The 20,286-nt window shown below is 38.6% G+C and overlaps 1 non-coding gene across 1 annotated transcript; it reads left to right on the top strand.

The window, feature by feature from the left end:
* The first annotated feature begins 19,923 nt into the window (after window positions 1-19,923).
* Window positions 19,924-20,031, top strand: LOC112739551 (small nucleolar RNA R71). The gene has a single exon (XR_003170484.1). It is a non-coding gene; the product is annotated as a small nucleolar RNA R71 (small nucleolar RNA).
* The last annotated feature ends 255 nt before the right edge of the window (window positions 20,032-20,286 follow it).

Raw genomic sequence — 20,286 nt, 5'->3', positions numbered from 1 at the left:
ATGCACCACTATTTCAGGGTACATCTTGTGCTTAATTGAGTGGATTTTATGCACTAAACTCACACTTATTCATATAATTCGCATGTTTTACATTTTCTTTCCTAATCCCGTGCTTTGATTGAAAACATGCTTCTTTGACTTTAAATTGTGTATTTTTCATGTCCTTTCATACCATTCGATGTCGTGATCCGTGTGTTCAGTGTTTTCAGGCTTTATAGGGTAGGAATGGCTTAGAGGATGGAGAGGAAGCTTGCAAAAATAGAAGGAACACAAGAAATTAAAGAGACAACCAGCGAGCATCGACGCGCATGCATGGCTCACGCGTGCACATGATCTGGAGATTTTCACAGTGACGCGTACGTGTGAAAGGTGAGAAAGCATGGCAACACGTGCGCGTACCTGACGCGTACGCGTGACACACGAAGATGACCATCGACGCGTACGTGTGAATGACGCGTACGCGTGACATGCACCACGTGTAGAAAACGTAAAAAACACTAGAGGCGATTTTGGGCTGAGTTTGGATCCAGTTGTCGGCCCAGAAACGCAGACTAAAGCCAGAGGACAAGCAGAGACTCAACACACATTAATACACAATTTTCATTCACATAATGTTAGGTTTTAGATGTAGTTTCTAGAGAGAGAGGCTCTCTCCTCTCTCTTAGGTTTTAGGATTTTAGGATTACTTTTTCTTAATTTCAGACTCTATCTTAGTTTAATTAGTTTCTCTTCTACTCTTATTTATTCTAGCACTTTAGTTTACTTATTTCTCTTGTTAGATTTGATTTTCTATTTAATGCAATTTGAGGTATTTCAGATTTATGATTGCTTTCTTCTATTTATGTTATTAATGCTTTCTTCTATTTTAGAGTAGGCTTCTAGCTTGGCTTTGGAGTTGATTAATATTTGGAGACTCTTGAGTTGGAAGACTCAAGAGTTAATTTGTAATTGGAAGTTGTTGGCTGGCTCTCTGGCCACTAACGCTAATCCTTCCCAAGGGAGAGGATTAGGACTTGTGAATAGAAGTTGGCTCCCTACTTGACTTTCCTTTATTCGGTAAGGGTTAACTAAGTAGAAACAACAACCTGTTACTATTAATCTTGGAAAATCCAATAAGGATAGAACTTCCAATTAATCTTCTCCTAGCCAAGGCTTTTATTTTAATTACATAAAACCTCTTGTTAATTTTCATTGCTTTAATTTATAGTTATTTATTTTTCTATTCTCCTACTCTAAAATTTCTCAGAAAACCCACAACCGATAATAAATACACCTCCCTGCAATTCCTTGAGAGATGACCCGAGGTTTGAATACTTCGGTTTATTTTTATTGGGTTTGCTTTAGTGACAACCAAATTTTTGTGTGAAAGGATTCCTTGTTGGTTTAGAAACTATACTAGCAACGAGAATTTTTTGTGAATTCTTTACTAGCAAAAATCTGTTCTTCAAAATGGTGCCGTTGCTGGGGAATTACAAACGTGTGCCTTATTATTGGTTATTGTAAATATTTGCTTTTTCATTGTTTATTAGTGTTTCTAGTTTTAGGAATTTATTTTCATTAATTTTTATTAGTTTTTGTTTTTACTTGCTACTATGAATTCTCACCCCTTTGGCTATGAGTTTAGTTCAAATTATGTTGCAGGGAATGGACGCTATAATGAGAACATGCATCAAGGTTGGAACAATCAAAGATGGGAGGAGCCACAAGGATTTGATCAACCCTTTCAGCAACAACCTCTTCCAATGTGCCATAGGCGATGACTGTTCTATGATGCATCCCAAGACAATGGTTATGGTGGACCCTTTCATGACAACCAACCTCCACCAAATTACTATGGTCAAGAGCCATTCCGAGGTGCGTACCAAGATGATAGATATGGTGAACCCCCTTGTAGTTACCAACAATCCCCACCATATGCCTATGAACCCCCTCCTCAACATAGCTTTGAACCACCATACTCACAAGCCCCCTACTACCAAACACCCTCATATGATCCTAACCCATATCCACAATATCAACCACCCTATGAGCCATATGAACCATACATAGAGCCATCTCATTTCCAACCCAATTACTCCCAAGAACCACCACCTCCATATACACCATATCCATATCTACCAATCCAAGAGCCATATGATCCTACTTATGATATCCAAGCAGAACAAGAGTCAAAGGATCGTCTCAAGAAAACACTGGATCAATTTCATGAAACCCTTCATCAATTGGACTAAGCGGTAAGCCGAATAGCACCTGAAGCTCTCATGGCTAAAGAATCTCAACCTGAGAACAAGGAATTGAAGTGTGTTGTGCAACAAGTGGAAAAGATGGAGAGTGTTGAACTACCACACCCTCATCATGATGAACCACCCTTATATCATGAACCTTTTCTCCCAAATAATGAACCCTTATATCCACCCCAATCTCCAATAAATGACACTTTAAGTGTTCATCTTCAAGGGCAAAGAGAGATGCAAAGGACGACACAAGAGTTCGTAGCTACCTTGACCGAGGTAGCAGGTAATTTCGCCTCTCTGCGCTTCGATCCTCAAAGCACTCCCATGGCTACATGTGGAGAATCATTAGAAGAGCGTAGCATGAAGGAGACACTAGAAACTCCGGTGGACAATGAGGAACGTGATTTTGTATTAGAACAAGTGGAGGAAGCCGTAATAGTTGAAGATGAAGAAGTGGTTGAAGACTTAGGAGACGCTGAATCTCCCTGGGAATCCAGAATTGTAGAGTATTCCTCTAAGAAGATTGAAATTGATGTCAAGGAGGCGCACACCCTCCATGGCATGTTCCCTATGAAGACTTGGATGTGATAAATGAAGAAGTGAGTTCCCTTGGTGATGAGGATCATGAATCAAGTCCTCCTAGTGATGAATCTACATCCGCAATTGAACTCCTTGAATATGAAGACTCTTCTCTGATTGAGTCTGAGAATGATGTGGAAGCAAAAATCCTTCGGAAAGGGTGGACGGGAGTTGAGTACGCTTTGTCAAGGACATTGGAGACTTCTCCACCTAGGTTGCCATCTACTCCTTCATTTGAGTGGGTAAGGCTTGTCTCTATTCGCATTACCATTCCACTTGAATATGGTATTCTTGAAATAGATGGTCAACTTAGGAGACTTTGTGGAATTAAGCGTAAGAAAAGGATGTTTAGTGGCTGGAGTTGCAAATCAAGGCTCATCAAGGTTGATACTTCAAGAGCTAGATGCAAGGGTGGGACTAGTGAACCTTTGGTTGGATCTAAGAAAAGAGTTTGGTATTGCATAGAGAATTCAGACTGTCTGTCACCCGGTTAGAACAATGATGATCCATATAGAGAAGGGTATAGAAACAAGATTTGGGATCCTAAAATATATAAGGATTAATTTTGGGAGCTCAAAGCTTCAAAGCTTGGAGAATTTACTTGGTATTAATAGAGCTTACTGGAAGTCCAAGCATTGGTGGAAGTTTCAAGATGAGTTCAAGCACAAGCCGCCCTGACAAGGAGCTCACCAAGTGTCCAACTTAAGGGCTTTAACTAAAAGTGTTAGGTGGGAGACAACCCACCATGGTATGACCGTCCCTTTTTATTCCTAGATTTATATTATTTTATTTTTATCAATGTTCATCCATAATTTCTGCATCATCATCCGCATTTTGCATAAAAAAAAGAGGGATCAACGCGCAAGCATCCACGACGCACTCACGTCGTATGTGTATGCGCAATTGAACAGAGAGTTGCGCGAGAGACGCGCGGGAGGGGTGCATGGCGCACAAGCCACACCATGCGTACGTATACCTCACGCGTACGCATCCCCTGCAGAAAGACGCGTACGCATCCCCTGCAGAAAGTTCAACCCACGCGTAAGCATCAGCGACGCGTACGCGTGGATATGGCAATCAGCGTAAAGAGCGTGCTGAACAGAGAGTTGTGATGGTCTGGGGCTGGCACTGTGCTAGAGGCACAAAATCACCCATGCGTACGCGTCCCTGACGTGTGCGCGTCCTTTCGCTTACCACCCACACGTACGTGTGGGCGATGCTTACGCGTCGAATGGCCAACTCAGTTTTCACGCGTACGTGTGATGCCCGCGCGCGCGTCGTGCCCTATTTCTCATTTCTTACTTCTTTCTTCTCTCCTTTCTCCTTCTTTCTTCCTCCTTTCTCCCTTTCTTCTTCTTCATTTCTTTAACTTCTATCTTTACTGCATTTACATTTTTTTCTTCTCTGCATTTTAATTTTGTGCATATTTTTATTTTTATTTTCTTTTCTAAGTTTATTATTTTTCCTTTGGTGTTACATGTTCTTATTCAACTGTTGTATCTTTTCTGGTATTATTTTGGTGCTTAGTGACTTGTTTTACACTGTTGGATGATATTATTTATCTGTCAATGCCGATCTTTTCTGATACTTGTATTCCTTTGCATTGACATGAATTTATATTGTCTTTCATGTCCCACTATCTTCTCCCCATTGTTGCAATTTTTGCACTATTGATATGCCATTTGCTTCTACTGTTTTCTCACTTGCATGTTGTAGCTACCAAGTAATTGTGACCCTCATTATTTGGCATTAACCCAACCATATTTTATTTTTTTTCTATCTTTATTTTTTGGTTATCTTTCTTCCCTTTTCACTTCTTTCAGGATGGCCACTGAAAAAGAGAAAGGGACACAGCTTCTCAATGGGGTAACAGACAAGTTCATCTGCACAATTTTTGAAGAAAAGCATCAGTTGGAGCAGCCCGTCCACTTGCACATCTCAGCATGCACCGAGGACGGTGCAATCTTTAAGTGTGGGGAGGTTGATAAACCCTATTTGTAGGGTTTATCTTGTGCTTGATTTAGGGGATTTTATAACCTTTTACCCACATTTATTCAATGAAATAGCATGATTTTGTAAATTCTCCTTTAATTGTGCTTAAGAGTGAACACATGCTTTTTAGGACTTAGAATAGCTAAATTTAATTCACCTTGATTCCATTATATACCTTGATATGTTTATTAAGTGATTTCAGATTTAGGAGGCAAAGATTGGATCAAGGGAATGGAGGAAAAGCATGTAAAAATGGAGAACTCATGAAGAAAATGAAGGAATCGCAAAAGCTGTCAAGCCGACCTCTTCGCACTTAATCGACCATAACTTGAGCTACAGAGGTTCAAATGATGCGGTTCTAGTTGCGTTGGAAAGCTAACATCTGGGGCTTCAAAATGATATAAGATTTGTCATAGTTGCATCACGTTTAGAGGGCGCGCACGTGGGATGTACACGTACATGCCGATTTGCACGTGATTCATTAAAAGCAAATTAGTGGCCAGCAAATTCTAAAGCCTTGTGGGCCCAATCCAACTCATTTCTGATGTTATTTAACCCAAGGATTGAAGAGGGATGAGACATCTAGTCATTAGTTTAGTTTTATTTTAGTTTTATCATGCTTTAGTTAGTTTTAGAGAGAGAGGCTCTCACTTCTCTCTAGAATTAGGATTAGGTTTTAGATCTAGATCTAGCTCTTCTTCTCTCTTCTAATTTTCATTTTTTCTTCCTTAATTGTTCTCTTGTAGTTGTAGAATTCTTCTTCTCTTGTAATTCCTTTGTATTGTTAGTTGTAATTTATGAACTTTCTTTTATAGATCTACATTTCTTCTTCAATGCAATTGGTAAGTTCTTTGTTGTTTCATAATTGTTTTCCTCTTCTATTGTTGATCTCTTGCTATTCTAGTTAGATCTCTCTTTAATTCTTGCAATTCATGTTGTTTATTTTTATTGCCTTCTATGTGTTTGTTAAAATGCTTCTTTTAGTTATGAGTTTACTTTTCTATTGTTAATCTCTTACTTTTGTAGTTGTAGATTCCTTTAATACTTGCAATTTACTATGCTTTTCTTTGGTTCCTTCCAAGTGTTTGATGAAATGCTTGGTTGGATTTTAGAGTAGATTTTAGTGCTCTTGGCTTGGGAAGGTAACTTAGGAACTCTTGAGTTACTAATGTCTAAGTGATTGACGATTGGGAGTCATTAACTCTAGATCTCACTAATTGATTTGGTGGAGAACTAGGACTTATGGACTTGGATTAACATAGCTCATTTAACTTTTCTTTACTACTAGTCAGAGGATGACTTAATGGGGTTGATCCTTGCCAATTCTCATGTTGTGGTTAGTGATTAGGATAGAGATCCTTGACCACCAACCCTTGCCAAGGTCTTTTTAGTTGTTAGTTTATTTTTCATTGACATTTACTTCTCTTGTTTCTTATCCAAAAAACCCCAAAACATACCTCATAACCAATAACAAGACACTTTGTTGCAATTCATAGGGAGAACGACCCGAGGTTCAATACTTCGATTTATAGATTTTAGGGGTTTGTTACTTGTGACAAACAAATTTTTGCATGAAAGAATTAATGTTGGTTTAGAAACTATACTTGCAACGAGAATTCATTTGTGAAATTCTAAACCACACAAAAGTCCTCTCATCAGAGGTCGATACCGACTTCCGTGGGTTAGTTACCTTCTTTTCAACACCAATGTTTAATTTTCTTTATAGTTCATTGTTGCATTTGCATGATTGATTACATGTTTGTTTGATTTTGTGCATATTCTTCTACTATTACTTGGTTAAAGTAATGAGTTTCTTTTTCAAAGACACTTTTTATAATATTTCACTAATTTAAATTGAAAAATTTGTGTTTAACTTGTTTGAAGATTTTAAATTGGAACATATATTATAGCTAAGAACACACAACCTATGAGATTTTGAGCTTAATTATGTGGTTACACTATTTAATCATAATATTTTATTCTTGTGTGTTTCCTTCTCTATGATTGCAATCTATGTTTTATTCCATTCTATATGTCTATTGTTTAGTGTATTTACATGCATACATATGATTGAGGCCATCATTTGTTATTAGCTCACATATCCCAAATAGCCTACCCTTTCAATTACCTTTGTTAGCCACCTTGAGCCTTTTAATCCCCATTTGTTCTATATTTTACCACATCACTAGCCTTAAGTAGAAAAACAATTAATTACCCCAATTGAATCTTTGGTTGGCTTGAGATAGATATTGTGTATTAATTAAGTGTGGGGAACTGTGGGAATTTGGGTTGATGAAAGTGTACAGTATTTCATTGACAAAATATTGGGAATTTGGGTACCTACTCATGTGAGATCAAAAAAAAAATTAAAAATCCATGTGCATTGATATGTTATGTTTACTTTTATATTTTTAATAAAAAAACAAAAAAAATATTCAATTTTACAGCATAAATAAATAAATAATTAAATAGGGGACAAAATTACCCCAATGTTAAGTTTAATTAAAGATCAATGCATATGTGATGAAATTAAACAAAAATTTGATACATGAGTATGTGATGCAAAAGTGGGAATTTTGGGTAGCTAGGCATGATTTTAGAGTTATATAGAGAGAGTGTGTGTGTTAGGTGAGAACTTAGGTTAGTCAAAGATTCATATTATAGCTCACTTGGCATACATATATCATCACCTTTACCTTAGCCCCATTACAACCTTGAAAAGACCTCATGATGTTTGCATTAGTACATTAAATGCTTGTTGATTGGTTAGATGAAGAACAAAGTTTTAGAAAGCATGACTAGAGAAGAGTAGAGTGATTAACCCTAGACACTTGAGAGATTAGAGTGCATATACACTACCAGTGAGGGTTCAATGCTTGATTCTATGTTCCCTACTTTCATGAGCTATCTTCTTACAAGTTTACTTGTCTTTACTGTATGATTCAAATTAGTGGAATGTGATCTACGTTTGTCTTGGAGAACTTGTTTACTTTTAACCAAGTAGGCAGAAACATCTTAGCATATAGTTGCATTCATATATAGGTTGCATTTCATGAGTTTTACTTTTCTCCTATTCATTCTTTTTGCCTCCTTAAGCTTAGCATGAGGACATGTTAATGTTTAAGTGTGGGGAGATTTGATGCACCACTATTTCGTGTACATCTTGTGCTTAATTGAGTGGATTTTATCCACTAAACTCACATTTATTCATATAATTCGCATGTTTTACATTTTCCTTCATAATCCTGTGCTTTGATTGAAAACATGCTTCTTTGACTTTAAATTGTGTATTTTTAATGTCCTTTCATACCATTCGATGCCGTGATCCATGTGTTCAGTGTTTTCAGGCTTTATAGGGCAGGAATGGCTTAGAGGATGGAGAGGAAGCTTGCAAAAATGGAAGAACACACAAGAAATTAAGGAGACAACAAGCGAGCATCAACACGCACGCATGGCTCATGCATGCACGTGATCTGGAGATTTTCACAGTGACGCGTGCGCGTACTTGACACGTACGCGTGAAAGCGAGAAAGCATGGCAACGCGTGCGTATACCTGACGCGTATGCACGACACGCGAAGATGACCATCGACGCGTACGCGTGACTGACACGTACACGTGACATGCGCCACGTGCAGAAAACGCAGAAAATGCTGGGGGCGATTTTGGGCTGAGTTTGGATCCAGTTTTCAGCCCCGAAATGCAGACTAAAGCCAGGGGACAAGCAGAGACTCAACACACATTGATACACAACTTTCATTCACATAATTTTAGGTTTTAGATGTAGTTTCTAGAGAGAGGCTCTCTCCTCTCTCTTAGGTTTTAGGATTTTAGGATTAGCTTTTCTTAATTTCAGATTCTATCTTAGTTTAATTAGTTTCTCTTCTACTCTTATTTATTCTAGAACTTTAGTTTACTTATTTCTCTTGTTGGATTTGATTTTCTATTTAATACAATTTGAGGTATTTCAGATTTATGATTGCTTTCTTTTATTTATGTTATTAATGCTTTCTTCTATTTTAGAGTAGGCTTCTAGCTTGGCTTTGGAGTTAATTAATATTTGGAGACCCTTGAGTTGGAAGACTCAAGAGTTAATTTGTAATTGGAAGTTGTTGGCTGGCTCTCTGGCCACTAACGCTAATCCTTTCCAAGGGAGAGGATTAGGACTTGTTAATAGAAGTTGGCTCCCTACTTGACTTTCCTTTATTCGGTAAGGGTTAACTAAGTAGAAACAACAACCTATTACTATCAATCTTGGGAAATCCAACAAGGATATAACTTCCAATTAATCTTCTCCTAACCAAGGCTTTTTATTTTAATTACATAAAACCTCTTGTTAATTTTCATTGCTTTAATTTATAATTATTTATTTTTCTATTCTCCAACTCTAAAATTTCTCAGAAAACCCACAACCAATAATAAATAGACCTCCCTGTAATTCCTTGAGAGACGACCCGAGGTTTGAATACTTCGGTTTATTTTTATTGGGTTTGCTTTAGTGACAACCAAATTTTTGTATGAAAGGATTCTTTGTTGGTTTAGAAACTATACTAGCAACGAGAATTTATTGTGAATTCTTTACTAGCAAAAATCCATTCATCAGTGCCTCTGACGTGAGGTAATTGATTATGGAGGTCATCCACCCTTGATCCTCACCTGATATAGCTAGAACCTTTTCTTCCTCTGAGATTGATGGGCTTTGCAGCGTTTCTTGGATGAGGCTTCTATTATTACCCCCTGGTTTGGTGCTGGCATACTTTGAGAGAGCATCAGCTCGAGCATTTTGCTCTCGGAGTATATGTTGGATCTTATATTCCCCGAGTTGTCCGAGCTGTTCTCTAGTTTTGTCCAGGTACTTTTTCATGGTGGGATCCTTAGCTTGGTAATTCCCTTCTATTTGTGAGCCACTAAAGATGGTGAGTTTTTGAACTCCTACTTCCTTAGCCAGCCTCAAACCAGCCAGTAATGCCTCGTGTTCAACTTGATTATTTGAAGCAGGGAATTCAAATTTTAGTGAGAGTTCGATTTGGGTCCCCTGATCACTTTCTATTATTACACCTGCGACACTCCCAGTTTTGTTTGAAGAGCTGTCCATGTATAGATTCTATTTTGTGGGTTTTCCCGGGGTATCAGTGTACTCGGCGATGAATTCAGCCAGATACTGTGATTTGATGGCGGTCCGAGCTACATACTGAAGGTCGAATTCGGACAATTCAATTGCCCACTGCAAGATTCTTCCAGCTAAGTCTGTTTTCTGTAGGATGCCCTTTATGGGTTGGTTGGTCCGAACCTTGGTAGTGTGCGCTTGAAAGTACGGGCAGAGTCATCGAGAAGTGAGTATGAGTGCGTAGGTGAACTTTTCTATCTTTTGATAGTTCGTTTCGGCCCCTTGTAACACTTTGCTGATGAAGTAGATGGGTTGCTGCCCACGTTCGTCTTCTCTGACTAGTGCTGACGCGATTGCTCGATTTCTCACTGCAAGGTATAATATGAGTACTTATCCTTCCTGTGGTCGGGTAAGAATGGGTGGTTGCCCCAAGAAGTTTTTGAAATCCTGGAAGGCTTGTTCACACTCTGTTGTCCATTCGAACCTCTTTCTTTTCTTTAATGTGGCGTAAAAGGTGAGAGATCTGATGGCTGACCCGGCTAGAAACCTGGACAAGGCTGCAAGCCTTCCGTTAAGCTGTTGTACTTCTTTGACGCAGGTCAGACTTTTCATGTTGAGTATAGCCTGACATTTATCTGGGTTCGCCTCAATTCCTCTTTGCGTGAGCATGAAGCCCAGGAATTTGCCAGCTTCTACCGCGAAGGTGCATTTCGCGGGATTAAGTCGCATTCCATGCCTTATAATGGTGTCGAACACTTTGGTGATGTCGGGCAACAGTTTTTCCTCATTTTGTGTTTTTAGCAGCATATCATCCATGTAAACCTCCATTAGTTTCCCAATGTGGTCCGCAAAGACTTTGTTCATCAATCTTTGGTAGGTAGCTCCTGCGTTTTTGAGCCCGGATGGCATGACGATATAGTAGTAATTTGTTTTTGGTGTTATGAACGAGGTCTTTTCTTGGTCTGGTGGATACATCAGGATTTGATTGTATCCTGAATAGGTGTCCATGAAGGAAAGGTACTTGTATTCCGAAGAAGCGTCCACTAGAGTATCTATACTTAGGAGTGGGTAGGGATCTTTTGGGCAGGCTTTATTGAGATCGGTGTAGTCAGTGCACATCCGACACTTTCCGTTTGCCTTTTTTACCAAGACAACATTGGCTAGCCATAGTGGGTATTTGACCTGTTTGATGAGCAGATAATTTATACCTTTTTTGGCATTGTTTTTACATAGTTTTTAGTATGTTTTAGTTAATTTTTATTATATTTTTATTACTTCTATGAAAAAATCACATTTCTGGACTTTACTATGAGTTTGTGTGTTTTTCTATAATTTCAGGTATTTTCTGGCTGAAATTGAGGGACCTGAGCAAAAATCTGATTCAGAGGCTGAAAAATGACTGCAGATGCTGTTGGATTCTGACCCCCTTGCACTCGAAGTAGATATTCTGGAACTATAGAAGCCCAATTGGCGCGCTCTTAATTGTGTTGGAAAGTAGACATCCTGGACTTTTCAGCAATATTTAATAGTGCATACTTTGCCCTAGATTTGATGGCCCAAAATGGCATTCAAAGTCAGCCTAAAAATTCTGGCGTAAAAAGCCCAAACTGGCACCAAAGCTGGCGTTTAACTCCAAGAACAGCCTAAGCACGAAAAAGCTTCAATGCTCAGCCCAAGAACACACCAAGTGGGCCCCAGAAGTGGATTTCTGTACTATCTGCACTTAGTTACTCATTTTCTGTAACCCTAGGATACTAGTCTAGTATAAAAACTACTTTTAGAGATTTATTTTAGAGATCTTTGGAACATTTTAGTCCTTAGAATGTTGTTCACATTTGGAGGCTAGCTTCACGGCCATGCCTAGACCTTTCACTTATGTATTTTCTACGGTGGAGTTTCTACACCCCATAGATTAAGGTGTGGAGCTCTGCTGTTCTTCATGAATAAATGCAAGTACTATTGTTTTTCCTTCAATTCACGCCTACTTCTTCTCCAAGATATACTCTTGTTCTTAATTCAGTTAAGTTGGAATGAACGGGTGACCTGTGACAATCACCCAATCTTTGTTACTCGCTTAGCCAAGATCGCATGCCTGACAACCACAAAGCGGTCTACATGATGTTCAACGTAGTCATTAGACGACAGCTGGAGTATATTCTCTTGGGTCCCTAATCATGATTCACATCATCTTTCCTGAAAACTGAGCATCTGAACTTGAGATTAGAACCTTCGTGGTATAGGCTAGAACCATTGGCAGCATTCCTGAGATCCGGAAAGTCTAAACCTTGTCTGTGGTATTCCGAGTAGGATCTGGGAAGGGATGATTGTGACGAGCTTCAAACTTGCGAATGTTGGGTGCAGTGACAGTGTGCAAAAGGATAATGGTCCTATTCCGACGCTAACGGGAACCGACAGATGATTAGCCGTGTGGTGACAGCGCATATGGATTTGCTTTCATCTGAGAGGATCATACAGCTTGCCATGGAAGGAGGTAACGCATGATTGGAAGAAGGCAGTAGGAAAATAGAAGTTCAGAAGCAACAAAGCATCTCCAGACGCTTATCTGAAATTCCCACCAATGAATTACATAAGTATTTCTATCTTATTTTATGTTTTATTTATATTTTAATTATCAAAATCTCATAACCAATTTAATCCGCCTGACTGAGATTTACAAGATGACCATAGCTTGCTTCAAGCCGACAATCTCCGTGGGATCGACCCTTATTCACGTAAGGTTTATTACTTGGACGACCCAGTGCACTTGCTTGTTAGTTACACGGAGTTGTGAAGAAGTGTTGAGATCACATTCGCGCGCACCAAGTTTTTAGCGCCGTTGCAGAGGATCACAATTTCGCGTACCAAGTTTTTGGCGCCGTTGCCGGGGATTGTTCGAGTTTGGACAACAGACGGTTCATCTTGTTGCTCAGATTAGGTACTTTTATTTTATGTTTAAGCATTTTATTTTTAATTTTCGAAAACAAAATATTAATTAATTATTCTATGATTCCAGAATTTTTAAGAATGAATCCTAGAGTTTCATCATGATCTGTTGAAGCCAGGCTGGCTGTCAAGCCATGTCTAAATTTTTAGACCGAGGCTTCCACTTATCATTGTAGGAGCCTTTTGATTCCCATCAATTTGGCTGTTGTATGTAATGCTCTGCTGAAGCTTGGCTAGCCATTGGCCATGTCTAATCTTTTGGACCGAAGCTTTCACACAAAGCTTGGCTGGCTATTTAGCCATGTCTAAATTTTTAGACTGAAGCTTTAGACTAACATTGCATGATTCCTGGAATTCTTATTAAAAATTTTGAATTTCTCATTTTTCTTTTTCCAAATTATTTTCAAAAAATCCAAAAAAAATTAATAAAATCATAAAAAACAAAAAATTTTGTATTTTTTGTATGAGTCTTGTGTCAAATTTTAAGTTTGGTATCAATTGCATCTTTTTAATTGTTCTTTAATTTTCAAAATTCATGCATGTGTTCTTCATGATCTTCAAGTTGTTCTTGATGATTGTCTTTGTTTGATCTTGTGTTCTTCTTGTTTTGTGTCCTTTGTTGTTTCATATGCATTCTTGAATTATTAGTGTTTATAGTTTAAAAATTTTTAAGTTTGGTGTCTTGCATATCTTTCTTTTCTTAAAAATTTTCAAAAAACATGTTTTTGATGTTCATCATGATCTTCAAAGTGTTCTTGGTGTTCATCTTGACATTCAAAGTGTCTTGCATGCATTTTTTGTTTTGATCTTAAATTTTTATGTTTTGCATCATTTTTATGTTTTTCTCTTTTCTCATTAAAATTCAAAATCAAAAAAATATCTTTCCCTTACTCTTTTCATAAATTTCAAAATTTTGAATTGATTTAGTCAAAAAGTTTTAAAATTTAGTTGTTTCTTATTAGTCAAGTCAAAATTTTCAATTTAAAAATCCTATATTTTCAAAACTTTTTCAAAAATTAAATCTTTTTCATTTTTCTTTTATATTTTCGAAAATTTCAAAATTGATTTTCAAAATCTTTTTCTTACTTTTATTTCATATTTTCGAAATTAATTGCTAACATTTAATGTTTTGAGTCAAAAATATCTTTCCCTTACTCTTTTCATAAATTTCAAAATTTTGAATTGATTTAGTCAAAAAGTTTTAAAATTTAATTGTTTCTTATTAGTCAAGTCAAAATTTTCAATTTAAAAAACCTATCTTTTCAAAACTTTTTCAAAAATCAAATCTTTTTCATTTTTCTTTTATATTTTCGAAAATTTCAAAATTGATTTTCAAAATCTTTTTCTTACTTTTATTTCATATTTTCGAAATTAATTGCTAACATTTAATGTTTTGAGTCAAAAATATCTTTCCTTTACTCTTTTCATAAATTTCAAAATTTTGAATTGATTTAGTGGTGCACGAAATTGTGAACTCCAGGCTCGAACAAATCCTGGTAATGGCTCCAGAGCTTGGTGCTCTGATCTTAATTCATGATTGTCACAACTTCGATACAACTAACCAGCAAGTGCACTGGGTCGTCCAAGTAATACCTTACGTGAGTAAGGGTCGAATCCCACGGAGATTGTTGGTATGAAGCAAGCTATGGTCACCTTGTAAATCTCAGTCAGGCAGATATAAAGTGATAATGGTGTTTTCGAATATTATATAATAAAATAGGGATAGAGATACTTATGTAATTCATTGGTGAGAATTTCAGATAAGCGAATGGAGATGCTTTTCGTTCCTCTGAACCTCTGCTTTCCTGCTATCTTCATCCAGTTAGTCTTACTCCTTTCTATGGCTGGCTTTATGTGATACATCACCACTGTCAATGGCTACTTTCGGTCATCTCTCGGGAAAATGATCCAATGCCCTGTCACGGCACGGCTAATCGTCTGGAGCCATCACCCTTGTCAATGGCTTCATCTTATCCTCTCAGTGAATAATATGCTCACGCACCCTGTCACGGCACGGCTATTCATCTGTCGGTTCTCGATCATGCTGGAATAGGATTTACTATCCTTTTGCGTCTGTCACTAACGCCCTGCAATCGCGAGTTAGGAGCTCGTCACAGTCATTCAATCATTGAATCCTACTCGGAATACCACAGACAAGGTTTAGACCTTCCGGATTCTCTTGAATGCCGCCATCATTCTAGCTTACGCCACGAAGATTCGGGTTAAGAGATCTAAGAGATATTCATTCTAGCTTATTTCATGTAGAACAGAAGTGTTTGTCAGGCACGCGTTCATAAGGGAGAAGGATGATGAGCGTCACACATAATCATCACCTTCATCACGTTCTTGGGTGCGAATGGATATCTTAGAAGCGAAATAAGAAGAATTGAATAGAAAACAGTAGTACTTTGCATTAATCTTTGAGGAACAGCAGAGCTCCACACCTTAATCTATGGAGTGTAGAAACTCTACCGTTAAAAATACATAAGTGAAGGTCCAGGCATGGCCGAGATGGCCAGCCCCCTAAAACGTGATCAAAAGATCATAAGGTAATCCAAAGATGCCTAATACAATAGTAAGAGGTCCTATTTATAATAAACTAGCTACTAGGTGTTACATGAGTAAGTATTTGATGTATAAATCCACTTCCGGGGCCCACTTGGTGTGTGTTTGGGCTGAGCTTAAGTGTTGCACGTGCAGAGGCCATTTGTGGAGTTGAACGCCAGTTTTTGTGCCAGTTTGGGCGTTCAACTCTGGTTTTGGATCCTTTTCTGGCGCTGGACGCCAGATTTGGGTAGAAAGCTGGCGTTGAATGCCAGTTTACATCGTCAATTCTTGGCCAAAGTATAGACTATTATATATTGCTGGAAAGCCCTGGATGTCTACTTTCCAACGCAATTGGAAGCGCGCCATTTCGAGTTCTGTAGCTCCAGAAAAGCTACTTTGAGTCCAGGGAGGTCAGAATCCAACAGTATCAGCAGTCCTTTTTCAACCTCTGAATCTGATTTCTGCTCAAGTCCCTCAATATCAGCCAGAAAATACCTGAAATCACAGAAAAACACACAAACTCATAGTAAAGTCCAGAAATGTGAATTTAACACAAAATCTATTAAAAACATCCCTAAAAGTAACTAGATCCTACTAAAAACATACTAAAAACAATGTCAAAAAGCGTATAAATTATCCGCTCATCACAACACCAAACTTAAATTGTTGCTTGTCCCCAAGCAACTGAAAATCAAAATAGGATAAAAAGAATAGAATATACTATAAATTCCAAACTATCAATGAAACAGAGCTTCAATCATATGAGCAGGACTTATAGCTTTTTGCCTCTTGAATAGTTTTGGCATCTCACTTTATCCATTGAGGTTCAGAATGATTGGCATCTATAGGAACTTTAGATTTCGAATAGTGTTATTGACTCTCTTAGTTTAGTATGATGATTCTTGAACACAGCTTCTTTATGAGTCTTGGCCGTGGCCCTAAGCATTTTGTTTTCCAGTATTACCACCGGATACATAAATGCCACAGACACATAATTGGGTGAACCTTTTCAGATTGTGACTCAGCTTTGCTAAAGTCCCCAATTAGAGGTGTCCAGGGTTCTTAAGCACACTCTTTTTTTTTTTGCTTTGGACCTTGACTTTAACCGCTCAGTCTCAAGTTTTCACTTGACACCTACACGCCACAAGCACATGGTTAGGGACAGCTTGGTTTAGCCGCTTAGACCAGGATTTTATTCCTTTAGGCCCTCCTATCCACTGATGCTCAAAGCTTTGGGATCCTTTTTATTTGCCCTTGCCTTTTGGTTTTAAGGGTTATTGGCTTTTTGCTCTTGCCTCTTGGTTTTAAGAGCTTTTGGCTTTTTCTGCTTGCTTTTTCTTTCTATTTTTTTTTTCGCCTATTTTTTTTTTCTGCAAGCTTTGTTCTTTGCTGCTTTTTCTTGCTTCAAGAATCATTTTTTATGATTTTTCAGATTATCAAATAACATGTCTCCTAGTCATCATTCTTTCAAGAGCCAACATATTTAACATTCTTAAACAACAACTTCAAAAGACATATGCACTGTTCAAGCATACATTCAGAAAACAAGAAGCATTGTCACCACATCAATATAATTAAACTAAGTTCAAGGATAAATTCGAAACTCATGTACTTCTTGTTCTTTTGAATTAAAACATTTTTCATTTAAGAGAGGTGATGGATTCATAGGACATTTATAACTTTAAGACAAAGTTACTAACTACTAATGATCATGTAATGAAGACACAAACATAGATAAGCACATAACATAGAAAACGAAAAGCAGAAGAATTAAGAACAAGGAATGAATCCACCTTAGTGATGGTGGCATTTCCTTCTTGAGGAATCAATGATGTCCTTGAGCTCTTCTATGTCTCTTCCTTGCCTTTGTTGCTCCTCCTTCAGTGCTTTTAGATCTTCTCTGATTTCATGAAGGATGATGGAGTGCTCTTGATGTTCCACCCTTAGTTGCTTCCAATAATTTTGTGGAAGAAAATGTATCCCTTGAGGTATCTCAGGGATCTCTTTATTTGCAGTCAAATGTTCTACCACTGAGCTATAGACCCTTGATGGAAGCTTTTGTCTTCCCTTTCCTCTTTCTAGAGGTTTCTCTGGCCTTAGGTGCCGTCAATGGTTATGGAAAAAACAAAAAAAGCTATGCTTTTACCACACCAAACTTAGAATGTTGCTCGCCCTCGAGCAAAAGAAGAAAGAATAGAAGAATAAGAAGAAGATATGGAGGAGATGGATGGGAGTGTGTATTCGGCCATATGGGTGGGATTGGGTGGGAGAGAGATGTTGAATTTTTGAAGGTAGTGGGTGTATGGATGTGAGTGGTAAATGGAAAAAAAGAAGGGATGATCATGAATGGAAAGAGAGATGATGAGGTAGGTGGGGATCCTGTGAGGTCCACAGATCCTGAGATGATCCTGTGGGGTCCACAGATCCTGAGGTGTCAAGGCATTTACATCCCTGCTCCAATTTAGGCATGTAAAATGCCCTTGCACACAACTCTGGGCGTTCAGCGCCAGGTTGGTGCCCATTTTGGGCGTTCAACGCCCCTTTGCTGCCATTTCTGGCGTTGAACGCCAGAACCATGCTGGTTCTGGGCGTTCAGCGCCAGGATACTCCCATTCTGGGCATTCAGCGCCAGAACTATGCTCTGTTCTGGCGTTTGAACGCCAGACAGATGCTCCTCCAGGGTGTGATTTTTCTTCTGCTGTTTTTGATTCCGTTTTCAATTTTTATATTTATTTTGTGACTCCTCATGATCATGAACCTATAAAGACACATAACTAAGAAAAATATAGTTAGATAAATAAACATTGGGTTGCCTCCCAACAAGCGCTTCTTTAATGTCAATAGCTTGACAGTGGGCTCTCATGGAGCCTCACAGATGTGCAGAGCTTTGTTGAGACTCTCCAACACCAAACTTAGAGTTTGGATATGGGAGTTCAACACCAAACTTGGAGTTTGACTGTGGGGGCTCTGGTTGACTCTGCTTGGAGAGAAGCTTTTTCTGCTTCCTCTCCATGGTTGCAAAGGGAGATCCTTGAGTTTTAAACACAAGGGAGTTCTCATTCCATTGAAGGAATATTTCACCTCTGTCAACATCAATCACAGCTCTTGCTGTGGCCAGGAAAGGTCTTCCTAGGATGATGGATTCATCCTCTTCCTTTCCAGTATCCAGGACTATGAAATCAGCAGGGATGAAAAGGCCTTCAACCTTTACTAACACATCCTCTACTTGTCCATAAGCCTGTTTTCTTGAGCTGTCTGCCATCTCTAATGAGATTTTAGCAGCTTGCACCCCATAGATTCCCAGTTTCTCTATTACAGAGAGGGGCATGAGGTTTATTCCTGAACCAAGGTCACACAGAGCCTTAAAGATCATGGTGCCTATGGTACAGGGTATTATGAACTTTCCAGGATCTTGTCTCTTTTGAGGCAATGTCAGTTGATCCAGATCACTTAGTTCATTGATGAACAAGGGAGGTTCAACTTCCCAAGTATCAATGCCAAATAATTTGGCATTTAGCTTCATGATTGCACCAAGAAACTTGGCAGTTTGCTCTTCAGTAACATCCTCATTCTCTTCAGAAGAGGAATACTCATCAGAGCTCATGAAGGGCATAAGGAGGTTCAATGGGATCTTTATGGTCTCTAGATGGGCCCCAGAGTCCTTTGGTTCCTCAGAGGGAAGCTCCTTATTGACCACTGGACGTCCCAGGAGGTCTTCCTCCTTGGGATTCACGTCCTCTCCTCTCCTCACAGGTTCGGCCATGATGCTTATGTCAATGGCCTTGCACTCTCCTTTTGGATTCTCTTCTGTATTGCTTGGGAGAGTACTAGGAGGGATTTCAGTGATCCTTTTACTCAGCAGGCCCACTTGTGCTTCCAGATTTCTAATGGAAGACCTTGTTTCATTCATGAAACTTACAGTGGCTTTAGATAGATCAGAGACTAGATTTGCTAAATTAGAAGCATTTTGTTCAGAGTTCTCTGTCTGTTGTTGAGTTGATGATGGAAAAGGCTTGCTGTTGTTAAACCTGTTTCTTCCACCATTGTTAAAGCCTTGTTGAGGCTTTTGATCCTTCCATGAGAAATTTGGATGATTTCTCCATGATGAGTTATAGGTGTTTCCATAAGGTTCACCTAAGTAGTTCACCTCTGCTATTGCAGGGTTCTCAGGATCATAAGCTTCTTCTTCAGGAGAAGCCTCTTGAGTACTGTTGGATGCAGCTTGCATTCCATTCAGACTCTGAGAAATCATATTGACTTGCTGAGTCAATATTTTATTCTGAGCCAATATGGCATTCAGAGTATCAACTTCAAGAACTCCCTTCTTCATAGGCGTCCCATTACTCACAGGATTCCTTTCAGAAGTGTACATGAACTGGTTATTAGCAACCATGTCAATGAGTTCTTGAGCTTCTGCAGGCGTTTTCTTTAGGTGAATGGATCCACCTGCAGAAGTGTCCAGTGACATCTTTGATAGCTTAGATAAACCATCATAGAATATATCCAGGATGGTCCATTCTGAAAGCATGTCAGAAGGACACTTTTTGATCAACTGTTTGTATCTTTCCCAAGCTTCATAGAGGGATTCACCTTCTTTCTATCTGAAGGTTTGAACATCAGCTCTAAGCTTGCTCAGCTTTTGAGGAGGAAAGTACTTGGCTAAGAAAGCCGTGACTAGCTTATCCCAAGAGTTCAGGCTGTCTTTGGGTTGAGAATCCAACCATAATCTAGCTCTGTCTCTTACAGCAAAAGGGAAAAGCATGAGCCTGTAGACTTCAGGATCTACTCCATTAGTCTTAACAGTATCACATATCTGCAAGAATTCAGTTAAGAACTGAAAGGGATCTTCAGATGGAAGTCCATGAAACTTGCAGTTCTGCTGCAT

Source organism: Arachis hypogaea, chromosome 13 (assembly GCF_003086295.3).
Source record: "Arachis hypogaea cultivar Tifrunner chromosome 13, arahy.Tifrunner.gnm2.J5K5, whole genome shotgun sequence".
NCBI classification, from domain to species: Eukaryota; Viridiplantae; Streptophyta; class Magnoliopsida; order Fabales; family Fabaceae; genus Arachis; species Arachis hypogaea.
Note: the sequence above shows the minus strand (reverse complement) of the source record. Positions and strands in the feature narration are given on the sequence as shown.